We start from the raw sequence: 11,317 nt of genomic DNA, 5'->3' as shown, positions 1-11,317 counted from the left end.
TCCAACCTTGTCAGGTACCATCTGCTTAATAGGTTCATCATGTGTAATTTCAGCAGTGGTTGGGTCTTCAGATTCAACAAATTTACTAATAACCAAAGCTAAGGTGTTGTCAACCTCCTCAGCTTGTTTCATCTTTATCAAGACCTTAATTACTTCCTAGTCAACATCATCATCATTCTGATCTAGAGTTTTGGCAATGTTTGCTTGTTCAATCAAGTTCTTGCTTAGCCAGCTCTTCTACAGTCATGGTTTGGGCCATAAATTCCCTTTCCGTTGTTTCCCTTACAATATTGGCATGCCTTCTGGCAGCCTGTGCATTCTCATCATCTTCCTCATCATCCACATCCTGTGTATCAACAGGCTTTTCTTCAGGTTCAGATTCAGCTATAGCTTTCCCTTTTTTCCTTTCTAATTCCCTCTTCTTCAGATTGGGTGGGAAAATTGTCAAACTCATCCTCCAATCTCTTTAACTCTTCTTCATTAGCCACAATTTCCTTCTCCTTTCTTAACAAATCCTCATCAAAATCTCCATACATGGTATCTAAATCATCTTTATCCTATGCAGCCTGCTTGGAACTTTCTTCAATTCTTTCTTGATCATTAAGAACTAGTTCCTCATCTGTCGCACCTTCATCCATCACTTCATCAATGGCAACAACATCAGTTGCATTGGCTTCTGTTGTCAAAATATTTTCAGTGGATTGAGCATTCATAACAACATCATCTTCATTCACTATCTCCCTTTCTCCTTCCTCAGTCACCACATTCTTCTTTGATAATATATCTTGAGCATCATAGTTTTGCTCACCTCCATCTGAGTCATCTCCTTCATACCATTCATCATCAAATCCTCTTTCATTACTATCATCAATATCACTGTCATCATACATATTTTAAATATTCTTTAATCCATCTTTAGCTCCACCTCAACATCTACCATTTCCTCATCAGCAACAGTGGCCATTGAAACATTCTCCCCCTGTTTTGGTACAGCTGAGGTTTTCTCAACCTCAGCCTCCAGGGCTTGAATTTTCAATAAAGCTTGAGCCAGATGTTCCATTAAATCAACATTCTCCTTTACAGCACTTCATACCTCCCCCTGACCTCAATGTTTTCGCTTATAAGATTCAGTTTTCTTCTGAGTAGAAAATCATTATTGGAAGAAGTTTGAGTAGGTAGGTCATGAAAAGGATCAGGTATTTTAGTGTGAGTTTGGGTAGGTTCAATGGGTGGGCTTGGGGCATGGATGGGTGATGTTTGGAATAGGGATGTAGATGTATGTTGTGAAGTTTCAAAGTTTTGGGAATGGGCTGGGGATCGGATTGGTGTGGGTGGGAAGTTTAATAAGTGAATGGGAGTTGGTTGAGGAATGTAAGGTTCATGTATATTATGGCTTGGGTCCTGGATTAAGGTTTGGGTTTGGGTTAAGGGTTGGTCAGAGATTTGATCATTTTGGTCATGGGTTTTAGGTGGGCATTGGGTATGGGTGGGTGGTGTTTGAATGGGTGGGGATAGAATGGTTTGGTCATGAGGTGGTGTGAAAGGTGGTGTGGCTGGGGGTGTAGGTAAGGGTGTGGTTGGTGGTGAGGTTATATGCACATTCTCCCCCTGAACTTGTTCAGTAACAACATTTTCTCCTTCAACTCCTCCATCTCCTCCGTCTCCTCCATCTCCATCAGAATCATTATCATCAACATCCATCACATCCTCCTCTTCTCCTTAGAGGTTAACTCTGGTATAGGTATTATATCGGCATCATGATCAATTAACCACGAAAGAATATCAAACTCAGCATGTGGGTTAAAAAGGCTTGTTCTTGCCAATTTAGCAATCCTTTTGTAGACATTAGGATTCTGAAGCACATGAGTGGTTCCCATCGTGGGTAAATCTTGTAACACTTGGTTAAAGAAAATCTGGAGGAATCTGGGATAGGCTAAGAATTTTTCTTTGTTAGGCTTCCGCAACATACTAACCATTCCTTCAAAGATCATCTTCAAGAAATTAAATGGAAGGTCATAAACAACTGCAACTGTTGCATTCGCCAAATCCCGACTCATAAGAGTCCATGATCCCTTCCTATGGGCAAAGCCCTGTATGATGTGGTGAATCAAAAACCGATACAAGTTTGGGAACATTCCCTTTTGAAAATTGTCCTTCCTTTACATTCCCTTGATAACCCATTGTTTGTATAAAAATCCTCAGAAGATGATATGTGGTAAAGTTTATTGGATTGTGGTCATCATCATGTAGCAATAGACATCTACGAATAAGTCTTTCAGTAACCTGTATTTCGTGAGTTGCCGCGGTAGCATCCAAACGCCTACCATCGTAATCATCTATCAGTTCAGCAGAGCGCCAGAAATCCAAAAGATGATTTCTATAGAATACAAGGCACTCTATCAAGGAAAATCGAATATTGGACCTTTGTAGCCACCTGATCATGTATGCCACCTCATCATTATCCGGAGTTACTTGCAACAGAGCACACATGTTATGCTTGTTCTTAAAAGGATATGTCGGTTCATCATCCGCCATATATGTTCAAACATAAACACATTCAAAGAAAATATTAGTCATAAAGTTCATATTTTTGAATAATCTTAGGTTACAATTTGAAGAAGTAGAGAAGAAATGTCATTAAGAACCTGATCTTCGACAAATTGATAACCTACACAACAAACAGAGAAATAGTATAAATGAAAATTAAATTCCCATAGTTACATAATCATTGTTGGAAAACACTTAATTGATGTTTACTGAGTCGGATTTTGTGGGCTGATTAATGAGAGTTAGGGATTTAGAGTTAACTGACTTAATGCGGTTGGTTTTCTTAAACTAGAGCGAAAGTGGAAGGAGGGAGAGAGATGAAAATGTTAAGAATTTCTCTAACTCCCTCTTTTATACATTTTTGAAAGTGGGTTTTAAATGATTGTTGTGTTTTAGTGAGTAAATAGCTGTCAAACAGTAACATTATCCAAATATGTATCTTTTCAATTTAAACCTTGCCCGATAATGTTTTCCCATTTGAAACCTTACTCGTCAAAGCACATGTTTGTAAACCTTACCCGAAATGTATATTCACTTAAGTTTGCTTGGTTAAACATATATTAACAACCTTGCTCTTTCTTCTGAATAACTCAAACCTTACCCGAAATTTCATAATTAGTTAGCAAATATTCAATCAAGTATACTTTGAAGCCAAGTATGCTTGATATACTTCAAGAATACAAAGTGTGCTAAAGAAGGACTCTTTCACAAAGTGTACTCGAAAAGTATAGTTTCGAAATTACCAAGTATATTAAGGAAACATTTGAAGATCTCAAAGTGTGCTCGAAACCTAAAGTGTGCCCGGAAAACAAAGTTTTCCCGAAAACACTTGTAATTTCAAAGAATCATATTCACAATCATGAACTATGCTAGACAAGAACTTATAACAGTTAACAACATCAAAGTTTACTTGAAACAAGTATTCTCAGCATATGCAAATAACACTCACAAAGCTTGCTAGAATTATCTAAAACAACCAATAAAACAGTTAAGCTTGCTAGAAAGTTCAGAAATCAACAAAGCTTGCTAGCAAACAGTTTTACTTCTAAACTAAACAGTAAAGTGTGCTAGACGGTACAAACTATATAAAAGCTTGCTAGAAATTTCATATTCAGCATCTAGAAATGCAAAGCTTGCTAAAAATAATTCAAATATCCTATAAAATAGTTAAGTGTGCTAGAATAACTTGAACTTGTTAAAGCTTGCTAAAAGTAACATATTCAAATTCAAGCTTGCCTGATAGGGGTAAACTTCAACTAAAATACTCAAGTCTACCCGAAACTATGTAAAACATCAAAGCATGCTCAAAATAGATAAACTTAGACCAAGACATCTAAGTGTGCCCGAAAAGGTTAAGAAATTTCAAACCTTACTCGAAAGTACATATTCATACCTTATGAAGGAAAAATGCAACTCTTTTGTCTTAAACCAAATGTCAAACATATTTATCATTTAAAATCATTGTTTAAGAGCAAATGGTGCATTTAGAGATAAAATTTCAGTTGTCTTTCCTTTCAAATCATTTTCTTTATTTCACTAAAAAGATCTCAATCATGGGATCATATTGACTAAGTTGCTTCTCAATACTTCATTCTTAGCATTATTATGACAGTTTAGACAGGTTAACAGCAGGTCTAGACTTAGCATGAATTTCATTTCTTTGGTGATATGATTAAGGTTCATTTAAGATGCATAATACTAAATGGATAACACATATTGCTTTCTGATGCTCCATATCTACTCTCAAGGCTTATTTGGTTTTCTCCAGATCACCCCGAATTAACTCTGACCCCCTGATATATGGTCAAAATTTTAATGACAGAACAGTTTAAAGAATTAGATTTTTCGTTTCAAGTTTCACAAACATATGTGAGGTTGAACGTTGGACTTACAGGCCACAAAAGTTGGACTTAAAGGCCTTTCATTCGGAATGTTTAAAGGACTTATATGATTGCCTCCACCCCTGTAGTTCTAAAATTGACTCTCATGTTTGCATTTTTTTTTATAAAAATTTGTGAACACTTATCAACTTTTGGTTGAATAAATTGTTGAAATAGTGTAGTTCACATTTGTTCTTTGTCATTCTTAAATAAGACAATTCATTTTTGGTGATCAAATACCAACGGGCTCGTGTATTACTGGATATACACTTTTCTGCCTATCTTTTGGAAAGATGTATCTTGGAACATGCAGAGACAACAATGTAGCTCCACATTAAGCTTAGCAGATTCATTATGTTTATATCACCTTAGATTTTACACATCATGGAAAGCAATCATACATGTCAATGACTACACTAAGTGTCTTTTTGGGTTATTAAATCCATATGATTGGCCAAATAGTCAATGTACTATCATTTCCCAATTAATACATAAAAACACAATATTAAAAACTCAATCACCCCAATCACTCTTAGTTTTCCAGGTAAATGGCTATCTAGTATGACCACAAGAGGTTAACAGGACCAAACACATGAGAATACATGTCCTTTCAGATTAGAGTAATTGACATAATTTTAAGTGAAAGAATCAGAAAAATCACATCATATTTGCCCCCAAATGCTTTCAGTCTTTAGGTAAATGGCTATCTTGTTAATCTATAAATAGATGATAGGACCATACATATACAAGTATATGTCCTTCCAACTTGAGCAAATGACATAAGTTTAAGCAAAAATGAGTAGTTTCATATTATAAACACCTTGTGAGATCTCTTCATTTTAAAAACCTTTTAAGCTTCTATAAAGCTTTGACCTGAATAATCTTATCATATCTATGCACCATTAATCAACTTGCTCTGTTTTGTCAAAGATGTTTTAAGCAAAATTTATTTGAACTTGCAACTTTGACACAAAATATATTTTGACACATACAGAAAGTAACATATTCAAATCATAATCTTAAATGATATCTGTGACATTTGTCAATTTTTCGTATTCATATTTGTATTTGTTTTTATTTAACCGACCCGTTTTGTCATTTCAATGTACTTTTTTTTAAAGTTATCAATTTATATCATATTCAAATATTTAATGTTCGTTTATGTTCATTATCTATTCATATAATTTAATCTACGAATCTCCGAGCCTTAAACGTTTAAAAAAATATATAATAATCAAGTTCAAACTATGTGAGTATAAAAAGTAAACAATCCAAAGATAAACAAGTTTTAATCAAATAGGTATAACTATAAAGTTCAAGGGTTAAAGAGTAAACAAAGTTAAATACAAAGTATAAAGGTTGAGAAGTACAGGGGCCAAAAGTGTAAATAGATTTAATTTATAATATAATAATAATAACACTAAAAGCCTCCCAGCCCCCTTCGTCCCTTCACGTTTTTCCGACCGAAGTCCGGCCGCCAGAATCTCGGTGCCGACAACTCCTAATATACCTGCATATACCTCGTTTTAATCTGTTATTAATCCCAAACGACGTCTCCACTAACTCTAAACAATAACATGCGATTTATTTCATCATTTACAACCTAATTAACATCAATTAATTCAACCCGTTAGAATTAAAGAGATTGAATCTTATTAACTCGATTAAAACACCAATCGACTTAATTGAAAGTATAAACAGGTCGATAATATTTATCTAAACCTTTTTCGAACATAATATCTCCTAAACAAGCTGTTTATAACCACTAATTCGTTCACCCACACCGTTCACCGTCTTTCCGGCATCATCCAAGGTAATTTTTATATTGTCTTGATTCGTTTTAACCCGACAAACAAAACCCCTAACATAAATCGGACAAATAGTTAGTAGATTTAGAGTATTAGATCAAGGGTTTGAATGAGGAAGAAGATGAAGATGAACTTGTGTATAAAAACTATATTTTCCATCTTTTAACAACCAAACTGATTGGTCCAGTGGTTGTGTATGTGCACTGTGGTCATGAAGACCCGGGGTTCAAACCCGGGTGACTGCAGATCCAGTTTATATTTTTGCTATAAATTGTTTTAATAGTTTTAACAAAACAAGTATAGATTTATAAATTATTATAAACAAATAAAATCAGTTTCTTATTAAAATAACAATTGTTTAGATTTGTTCTTACTCTTTTTATCCAAGAATCCAACTTGTAACAATTGCTTTGCTACAAGTGTCATTGCAAAAGGGGCACTTACCTAGTGGGTGAAGGAAAAGACAACCCGTGGTGCCAAAGTTGCTATGGCGATGCCATGGGATGAATTGAAAGAACTGATGGCCAAGAAGTTCTGCCCTCCGAGTGAGCTTATGAACTTGGAAGCTGAGTTATGGAACCTCAAACAAGAGAGTGGTGAGTACGTAGCTTACACTTCTCGTTTCAATGAACTCAGTGTGCTGGTACCTCACCTTGTTTCCCCAACTTCGTGTGCCATTGATAAGTACATTCGGGGAATACCGTGACAAATCCAAGAGAGTGTTTTGAGTAGTGCTCCCAAAGAACTTGGTGACGCGATCAATCTTGCTTCAACCTTAAATGATAATCATCTTATATCCGAGACTTTAACATTGAAGGGATCAAAGAAACCTGATAATAAACCCCTAACTGAGTCCAAAGAATCGAAACCCGAGTCATCCAAGCCTACTTTCTCCTCACACCACCATAGCAAGAAGCGTAAGAACTATGCGCTAACTCAACAATCGCACCTCAACCTCAAACTAACCTTGCATCATCATCCAAGAAACTCTACAACGGACCCCATCTGTATTGCAACTTTTGCCAACTTCATCACCCCGCCAATGCTGCTTGCTGTCAATGCACCCGTTGCAACCGTTTTGGGCACCTTAGCACTGTTTTTCGTGAGATTGCTATTGTACCAGCTGCTCCTCAGTTGTTTGCTCAACCCAACCCCCATCCTGTGCCATATGTTCAACCCATAAACCAGATGCGAGCTTGCTATAATTGTGGTGATCCTAACCACTTTCGCAATGCGTGTCCACGACTCGCACATGTGAACACCCTTCAGCTTGCTCCAGCTTCGCTGTACCAGGTTCAGGCGTACCAAACCCTGCAAGCTTACCAACCACAGATTCCACCATTATTGGCTAACCAAGCTCAAGTTCAGCCGCATCCCGCCATTTTAGCTCCTGCACCATAAGGTGGTCAGATCGTTCAAGCTGCTCAAGCTCCTCATGAAAATCGTGGGCGTGCTTTTATGATTAACGCCAATCAAGCTCATCAAAACGACGATATGGTGAATGGTACATTTCTCCTGAATGACCACTTTGCAACCATTTTATTTGATACCGGTGCCGATATGAGCTTTTTGTCTTTTGAATTTGAGCCTTTACTTAATAAACCTCGATCTAAGCTTATGAACTCGTATTATGTTGAGTAGCTAATGGTAAATCTGTAACAATTAACTCGGTTATTCTAAATTGCAAAATAAATCTAAACGGCCACAAGTTCTCAATCGACCTCATTCCTATGCAATTGGGAAGTTTCGACATAATAGTAGGCATGGACTGGTTATCTGTTCATCGTGCTGAAATTGTTTTCTTAGAGAAATTCATTCATATTCCGCTTGCCGATGGTCAAATTCTTCGTGTCTCTGGTGAAAAGCCTTTTTCCTTGAGCCTAAATTTTATCACTTGTTTTCAAGCCCAAACGTACTTACGCAAGAAGTATGTTGCATTCATAGCCCATGTGGTGGAAAAGAAGGAACGAAAAATTGAGGACATTCCTGTTGTTCGCGAGTCTCTTGAGGTGTTTCCTGATGATGTTTCTAGTCTTCCTCCTATTCGTGATGTGGAATTTCAAATCGATCTCGTGCCTGGTGCAACCCGATTGCTAGGGATCCGGTCTTGCTCCCTCTGAGACGCAAGAGTTGTCTAATCAAATCCAAGAACTTTTGGACAAAGGGTTCATTCATCCTAGTTCATCTCCTTGGGGCGCACCCGTGCTTTTCGTCAAGAAGAAAGATGGATCCTTCCGTTTGTGCATCGATTACCGCGAGCTCAACAAGCTTACAATCAAGAATCGTTATCCTTTGCCTCTTATTGACGATATTTTTGACCAACTCCAAGAAGCCTCATGCTTCTCAAAGATTGATCTTCATTCGGGTTATCATCAACTACGCATGCATGAAGATGACATACCCAAAACCTCTTTTCGGACTCGTTATGGGCATTACGAATTTATGGTTATGCCGCTTGGGCTAACCAATGCACCCGCGGTGTTTATGGATCTCATGAACCAGGTATGCAAACCTTATTTAGATAAATTTGTAATTGTTTTTATTTATGACACTCTTATTTATTCCAATTCCAAAGCCGAGCACGAAGATGTTCATTCCGTCCTTGATTTCTTAAGAAAGGAACAACTCTATGTTAAGTTCTCAAAGTGCGAGTTCTGGTTCAAAGAAATTTTTGTTCTTAGGGCTATAGTAAACGAAAAGGGTATCCACGTTTACCCAGCCAAAATCGAAGCCGTTAAGAATTGGAAAACTCCAACCACTCCTACTGAAGTTCGTTCATTTCTTGGTCTTGCGGGTTACTATCGTCGCTTCATTCTTAATTTTTCCAAGATTGCTTTGCCCCTAACCTCACTAACTCACAAGGATAAAACTTATGTATGGGGGGCCAAAGCAAGATGAAGCTTTTCATACTCTTAAGCGCATGCTTTGTGATGCACCATCCTTGCACTCCCTGAGGGCAATGAGGATTTTGTTGTCTATTGCGATGCTTCCAATCAAGGCCTCGGTTGTGTCCTTATGCAACTAGAGGTAAAGTTATCGCTTACGCTTCACGACAACTTAAGATTAATGAAAAGAATTATACAACGCATGATCTTGAACTCGGTGCCGTTGTATTCACGTTGAAAATCTGGAGACATTATCTTTGTGGCACTAAGTGCGTGGTATTCACCGACCACAAAAGTCTTCAACATAATTTTGACCAAAAAGATCTAAACATGTGGCAACGACGATGGGCTGAACTACTTAGCGACTACGACTACGAAATTCGTTACCATCCTGGTAAAGCGAATGTTGTAGCCGGTTCCCTTAGTCGAAAGACCCATGTGAAATAAATTCTACTTCATTGTGTGACCGTTCATACCGATCATCAACTCCGTATCTTTGAAGCCCAACATGTCTCTGTCACCGAGGGAAATATGTATGATGAAATGTCTTGTGGTGTCGAGAATCAACTTGAAACTAAGCGTGATGGTTTATTGTATTACCTCAATCGTTTGTGGGTCCCTAATCGTGACGATCTTCACACATTCATCATGGAAGAAGCTCATAAATCTCGATATTCCTTTCATCCCGGTGCGGATAAGTTATATTTCGATCTACAATCCACATTTTGGTGGCCCGGTAGGAAGAAAGATATCGCGTTATATGTGGGAAAAAGCCTTACTTGCGCTAAAGTTAAGGCCGAGCATCAACGACCATCTAGTTTGCTCGTTCAACCACACATCCCTGTCTGGAAATGGGAATATATCTCTATGGACTTTGTCTTCAAGCTCCCGACTACTAGAAACCGTCACGACGGTATTTGGGTTAATGTTGACCGTTTGACTAAGTCCGCGCTTTTCATCCCGATCAACGAAAAGTTTTCGGTTGATTAACTCACTCAGATTTATGTTCAGCGTATTGTTTGCCGTCATGGTATACCTTTGCGTATCATTTCCAATCGTGATAGCCGTTTTACTTCTCACTTATGGTCATCGCTTTAAAATGCGTTGGGAACTCGATTGGATCTTAGCACCGCCTATCATCTTCAAACCGATGGCCAATCCGAGCGCACGATTCAAATGCTCGAGGATATGCTTAGGTCATGTGTCATGGATTTCGGTGGGAATTGGGATTCTCAACTTTACTTGATTGAGTTCTCGTACATAATAGCTTTCATTCTAGTATCGGTATGGCTCCGTTCCAAGCTATCTATGGTCGTAAATGTCGATCACCTATTTGTTGGAGTGAAATTGGTGAAACGCAAATCACCGGTCCGAAACTTGTTCAAGAGACTACTGATACAATTGCTCAAATCCGACAAAACTTCTTAACCGCTCGCAGCCGTCAAAAGAGTTACGCCGATAACCGACGACGAACTCTCGAGTTTAATGTTGGTGATTGTGTCCTTCTCAAAGTATCCCCTTGAAAAGGTGTTGTTCGTTTTGGCAAGAAAGGTAAACTATCTCCTCGTTTCGTTGGGCCTTTCAAGATTCTTGCTCGTGTTGGCAATGTTGCTTACACACTCGAACTTCCTCAAAAGCTTTCTAACGTTCATCCGACATTTCATGTTTCAAATCTAAAAAAATGTCTTGCTGAGGGAAACCTCCATGTACCACTCGACGAAGTATCGATGAAACAATGCACTTTGTTGAGAAACCGGTGGAAATCATGGATCGCGAAGATAAGGAAACTAAACGAAGCTGTATACCTTTGGTAAAGGTTCGTTGGGAATCCAAGCGTGGCGCTAAATTCACCTAGGAATGAGAAGATTAAATGCGAACAAAGGATCCTCATATTTTTGTTACGGATTCTTCTACTTAATTTCGGGACGAAATTCTCAAAAGTAGGGAATGCTGTGACATTTGTCAATTTTTCGTATTCGTATTTGTATTTGTTTTTATTGAACATACTTGTTTTGTCATTTCAATGTACTATTTTTTTGAAAGTTATCAATTTATATCATATTCAAATATTTAAAGTTCGTTTATGTTCATTATCTATTCGTATCATTTAATCTACGAATCTCCGAGCCTTAAACGTTTAAAAAAATATATAATAATGAAGTTCAAACTATGTGAGTGTAAAAGGTATACAATCCAA

The sequence above is a fragment of the Bidens hawaiensis genome, unplaced genomic scaffold, assembly GCF_021521415.1.
Source record: "Bidens hawaiensis isolate Kalapana, Puna unplaced genomic scaffold, B.hawaiensis_p1.1 tig00030260_1, whole genome shotgun sequence".
NCBI lineage: Eukaryota > Viridiplantae > Streptophyta > Magnoliopsida > Asterales > Asteraceae > Bidens > Bidens hawaiensis.
This window is presented reverse-complemented; position numbering follows the sequence as displayed.